The sequence below is a fragment of the Kryptolebias marmoratus genome, linkage group LG20, assembly GCF_001649575.2.
Source record: "Kryptolebias marmoratus isolate JLee-2015 linkage group LG20, ASM164957v2, whole genome shotgun sequence".
NCBI lineage: Eukaryota > Metazoa > Chordata > Actinopteri > Cyprinodontiformes > Rivulidae > Kryptolebias > Kryptolebias marmoratus.
The window spans coordinates 12,033,268-12,039,901 of record NC_051449.1 but is presented as its reverse complement, the minus strand read 5'-3'; positions in this window follow the sequence as shown (position 1 = coordinate 12,039,901).

Genomic DNA, 6,634 nt, shown 5'->3' with positions numbered 1-6,634 from the left:
CCAGCCAGGCGGGTGCCGGGCGGGGNCAGGCTGCAGCTGCCTGGGCTGGAGGGGAGGGGAGGGGAGGAAGGGGAGGAGGAGGAGGGGAGAGGAACTCTTTCAATAAACTTTACGTGGACGCGCACGCTATCGCACGCACGCGCGTGTCCGTGCACGCCACTCTCGGAGCCCTTTTTTTTTTTTTTCCCACCCGCAGTTGGTCTCCAGCTTGTCGCGCATCTATTGATGTAAGAGCAACAGGCGTGCACGCGAACAGTTTGCAGCTATTTTATGCGTGAATGTGAGAGAGAAGAGCAGGTAATTCTGTTTTTTATAGGAAATTTAATGTAAACACGTGATTCATTTTCTTTAATTTTCATTTTCATTTTATTTTTAAAATTTATTTTGCTTTCAGGGAGGAAGGTGTGGGAATTTCAGATCTTTCAACACTTTTTATATCACTCCAGATCAGGAGTCTGCAATTTTTACATCTGAAAAAAATCAGTTTTACCAACTTCTCCACAAAACACAAGTTTGTATAGAGCCGCATAAGGTCCTCGACTCTTAGAAACCATACTTGATCATTTTTATTTATATACTATGCATTACAAGAAACTTGCAGTATGTTTCTATAACACCATATTTCCATACCTAAAAAAGATCTTTGAGCAGACATTTCTTTCTTTCTTGTAAAAGGATTGGACAGACACTGCAGAAGTATCCATTCCTTATGTCAGATTTAATAGGCTGTAAACATTACAGAGGTTTATGTCATTATTGGTCAAAGTTACAAGGAGCCACTGCAGAGAGACTGGAGAGCCACAGATAGCAGACCCCCTGATTCAGACCATCCCGTCTGAAAATACTTTTTTTTTTGTTGGCCTTCAAATGTATCATAGACTGTTTTCTATGCTGAGCGTTTGCAATAGACAGACAGCTGTGAGCTTTCTTTAGCGGTGGTAGATCTAGAGAGTTTTTTTTTTCTTCGGGTGGCAAAGGTGTAGCATGAGGTTCCAGCGGGGAGGGAAAATGTATTGCAGCATTTATCTTGTGATGAAACAAATGCATTTTATCTGTCACCTGCCGCTCCATCGATAGAGAATCAATAGCCTTGAAATTCAAGAGGGGTGTGTGCAAAATTTAAATCAGTGAGTGAGGATAGAGATTGAAGTTCTGTAGTGATGTTCATGAATTTCAACACTGTACAAAAATTACCTACAAGTAGGGTGGCAACTGGGGTGGCTCGGTACTTTTTGCCAGTGGCAGCTGCCACTCTGGGCCACCCCCTAGAACCTACACTGCGTTTGAGGCTATAAGTTTCTAAAAGTTGGTTAATTGGATGTCTTATGCTCTGTAAAACACAACCTCCCGCTCCTGTAAAAAGAAAAAGAAAAAAAAAAACAAGCAAAGGGGTGTATGGGGGGAGTGGTGGACATGAAGGAATTTTTCAACATATTCACCTTTTATTGTCAACGCCTTAGTGCTGCCTGGTTCAGTGTAACAGCCTTATCTCTGTGAAACCTTTTGGAAAGTCTCCACATCTTGCCATGCATGATTTCATGGGTTCAGAAAGCAGTTCACCTTTGATTTAATCCTGAAAAAAAAGGAAGGGAGAAAAGAAAAGAAAAGAAAAATCAGAAGAAAAAAACCCCTGAAGATTCCTAAACTAGACTTAATGCTAATATGAGCCCCCATTGGCCCCACTCATGGCTGTATGGGGGTGAAGAACAAACACCGACCTGTGCTGCTGTGTGGAGAATTTGTCAGGTGGACGGTGCTAATCTGAGCCCCTCTGGGTGACTGTAAAACAATCTGAAGCTGAGGTAAATCAACCTAAACCAAACTGACAGTGCTACAAGCTCATGGTACAATCAGTGTCACAGTTTACTGCTGAGCTGTTACGTCCATCATCACCGTTTACATGATGTCTGTAAGAAGAACAACAAAAGCCATCAGAATGGACAGAAATCAACAATAAGATGATTTCTTCTTGCAAACTTAACCATGTATAAAGGAAATTAAAAAAAAAGCTTTTATAAAGCTGCTGGTATTGATGGAAGCTGATTTAATAGCCCTGAATGGTTTGATCTAATTTGATCAGTTTGATATAACTGTTCATGTCTCATCCATCACTTCACCAGCACTCTGCAGATTCTCACAGATACTCTAAGATGTGGATTCATTCATCCACTCATCTCACGCTCGCTCTCATTTCTGAGGTAGCCCTGACAGGCCTGCTTCTCCTGCTGCCCCACTTTGCTGGAACTGGTTCTGTTGGACTGGGTTGGGTCGGGTTGAGTGGTAAAGGGAAACAAGCAGCTGGAAATGGGAGCTAACGTGGAATGTGAGGAATTGGGCTGTGTGGTAAGGGGCCCCTTCAAGCCCTAACAAACTCAGGGAGGTCCGAGGCCTGGTCTGGAGGCCTTGGATAAATAAACCATGGGAGATGACCATGCGCTGCGCAGATATCTGCCATCACACCTCCCCAGCCTCCAAACACAAACCCCTGATCCCCCTCCCCACATCTTTTGTCCTACATCTTCTCTCTCCCCAACTTCCTTTGTTTACCCTCCCTCCCCTATTTTATCTTCCCCACTTTTATCCTCTTCGCATCTAATTTTTCCTCAACATCTTCATCTCCTTTCCTGCTTTTTCCTCCTTAACCATCCTGTTCTCCTGTCTTCCTCCTCCTATCTCCATTCCTTTATTTCATCTCTCCCAAGGGACCTCACTCATCCAGCCGTTCATCCGTGCATGAACTGCTGCCCGTCCCGGGTTCTGTATGGGCTGTAGGCAGAGTTATGGAACCACTCTGGCACTCAGCCGTCTCACAGCAGTCATGTCGCCAAGTGTTTAAACCCAGAAGGTGTTTATTTTTTTATACAGAAGCAGTGAGACTGCTCATGAGCACATTTCTTCATTGCCTCTCATAGGAAACAAATAAAGGAGGTAAAAATGTTACATGGAAGGAATACAACCAAGACAAAAAATGGGGGTTAATGAATGTAAAACACTTAAAGATCCAGCATTTCTTAAGGTAACGCAAACTGCCCACCGCTTTTCATGCCAGAGCTTTAGACTGAGATCATCTTATGATGAGAAATAATAGAGTTGGAGCTGTTTTGGTGACGCTTTAAAAAAATAACATGATGTGCAATCTCATGGAATATAATAAGATGCTGCGCTCAAAGTATGTGTTGTAAATGACTCTCAGCTACTACCACTTCAAATTTTTGCCATGTTTGTGTTGGCTAATATCGATTAGCTGTGGCGACCATCTTGAATTGAACTGACTCCATAAGTTAATCAGTTGAAGATGCACATCCAGTGATTACTTTCTGAAAGTTTCAATAAAATCTGTTCAGTGGTTCATGAGATATTTTGTTTATTGACTCCAAATGTTAAACAGTTGCAGAGGTACATCCAGTGGTTTCTTAATTAAGTTTAATAAAGATTTGTCCATTGGTTTGTGAGATATTTTGCTAACACTACAGGCAAACAAACACAAAACCTCATGCTTAGAAGCGGGCGATAATAATTTAAAGTATCGGAACAAAGAACTGAAACTAGACTTTAAAGGAGTAACTTAGCTGACTGCATATGTCAATGTGTAGAAATCTTTTAAAATGTCTTAGAGCCCATATATAATTTATTAATATTGAATAGAGAAACATCCAGTAGGGCTCCATTTCTGAAAAATGAAATAAAGAATTTCACATATACAATATTCTGTCTCGTTACTCACAAATCTCTGTTTATTTGATGTTAGCTATTCTGATGAACAAATTATTTTTACGATTACCTTGTGAATCTTTGGCTAGGAGCTGGTTGATTAAACAAAAAGTCAAAAGAAACAAACAAACAAAAACATCTATTTTTCATCTAAATGTTGGATTTTAAGCTAAAAAACACACATTGATTTGATCTTTAGATAGCATTCAAAAGGCAAAAAGTTGCAGCAAGAGTCGTCCTGCACTGAGAACGTCTGCAGGAGTCAGAGCAGAGTCGAATCTGCCACCCACAGTCTCACACAAGATTAATTATGATAATGCATTTCTTTACCCCTTTGTCATCGTAATGAATGGTTGCCTTTCTGGGCCAAAACACACAGAACACAGAAAGAGACAGAGAAACACACTTTTCTTTAAGTCTTTGTTTGTGTGGTTGTAGCAGAGGTATTGTCAGATGCAACTAGCAGGTGGCAATGCAAACTCAGACCTGCGGATTTAAAAGAAAGCACAGGACCTCACAAGCAAAGAAATGTGCATATATATATGTCTGGGAGCAAACACAGCTGAAATGTGTGGCTTCAAAAAGGTGCTGCGCTTTTGGGATTTGCAAGCAATAGAAAAAAGAGAGAAAACTCCATCTCACCAATTTGAGACAACAAACATCATCGCCACCTTTGTCAGATGTTTTTTGATGAATTTTTCTCCTTCTGAACAAAAATGACATATTTTAAGATAAAAAAAAAATCTTGGTCAGTTTCAAAAGGTAGGACATTTTAGACTTATTATAAGTAGCCATAATGTAAAATGAAACAATATATTAGTTTCAGTGGGCTGAAACTGCCATAAAAGTTCAGACAAAATAAAGATATAACAAAACATTTGCTGTTTAAGGGAAAAGTGCTCAGTTTGAAAGATTTGAAACAATCTGTTTGCAGTTCCACCCATAACACTCCAACTAAGATTAAGGTTTTTGTATTTTATTCCAACTTTTTCTTTCAAAAGGCTCCACCGCTATCAAGCAACAACTCAATGTTAAGTTATTTAGCAAAGTGGGACACAAGCAGCTAAGGTTTGCAAAAAGAGTGTTTGCATGTGTGTTTTCAGACATTTATGTTGGTGATGGGGAGGATTTGGTGTGTTTGTGTGAGTTTGGTGGTGCTGATGGTTGGAGGTGGGGGGATGCTCACATCTTGAAAGGTAGTGTGTGGAAAAAAAAAAGAAAAAAGAGGGCGGGAGGAAATTCATTTGTGGTCGAAGAACACAGAAGACAAATTGAGGAAGTGTTGTGCTAATGTGTAGGGGTCAGCGGCAAACACACGCAGGTTTCTGACTGACTACCACTTGGGTGGCCTGCTTTGCGCCGTGTGTGTGAGAGTGTCTCTTGCTCACCCACAATCAGCCCTCGAGCAATGAAGCCACCCATCTACTCCAGCAACCCCCCACCCAGAGCTCAGACCCCACCCAACACCTCTCTGTGCATCTGTGTACATCTGTGTGTCGCACATTTGTCTCTTTCATCCATCTGGTCCGTTTTTTAAATTTCATATTTCTACACTTTGGGGAAATGACAGGAGCGAAACTTCCTGTTCTGGCTCAACAGTTTTCCTTGCTTTATCACCTAATTCATTTTGTGAAACCCCATTTATTCCACACGGACTGAGAATCTCATATATGCTTTCTCCAGTTCTTGGCAGTCAAAACCCTTTTTGTGTTTTTTCAGGTTGATTAGCAGTGGTAGCCATCTTGAATTGGGTTGATACCAACAGTTAAGCAGTTGGAGAAGTTAATCAGTGTTTCAATAAAAAGAGATTTTGTCAACGCTATAGAGAAGCAAACACGCACAGGCAAAACCATGATCTCCTCTTGATTTCGGCAGCAGGCAATAGATATTACACCTAATGTCTTAAACTCAAACTTTTGATTAACTGCTTCTTAAACTACCAGTCAACCTGGATATTTGAAGGCACAATTGAGAAATGAGATGCTGCCAGTTTAACATGAAGCGACATGAGATGGATTTATCCTAACACCACCGACCTTATTTTAAACTTCCCCCATCAGCTTATAGCCATTTTCCAAAAATTTGTCAGTCTTCATATATTCTCTATATCTATGAATCTTTGTGCAAATACCAACAAAAAAGTGCACTTTTTATCCATAACAATCAGACACAAATGCTCACCACAGACAGACAAAAAAAAAAATGCACTCAGGGCAAAATAAATTCTAGGTTTATGTCTTGGTTGCCAACACCAGATGTACAGCTGCAAAAGTTCCAAAGAACAATTTGTGCATCAAAATGTTTTATTTTGCAGATCACTTCTCCCCTCACTGGTGCTGTTTTTGTTTGGGATGCATAATTTATATTTTAAAAAATCCCAGTTACAACAAGGCAGCAGAAACAAACACCACCAGACACCCGGGCATCTGATCTAAGTCTTCGTGTTAGAAGTCCACATCTGCAAGCACGCACATTTGTATATGAATCTTGCTTACAGGGGTGTTAGAGGTTGTTTATGTGTTTTTTTTTTTTTTACAACAGAAGATTAAAATGATCATTGGTACAGGTGAGTTTGCACTAACACACACACACACACGGGAGCTGACACATGTATGTGCTTAAAGGCAGGCTCAGATATGGGTGGGGTTGTACTGAAGGAACTCTGTGGTCTTTGTACAAATATACAAACTTCTGCCTAAACACAAGCAGCTGTTAGATATCACTGTGTGGTCGAAGACAGGGGTCAGAGTGGGTATATTGCTAAAAAGGTCAACACAGTTGAGTAAAACGGCACGTGAACCTTAATTGTTGGTTTTATGACTTTACAGCTACAGGTAACAAATGGGTCTTCACACTAACATGTTCAGTCTTTGTTAGCATGTCAGTAACAGGCTACAAGTTCCAAAATCTGAAACAATTCACA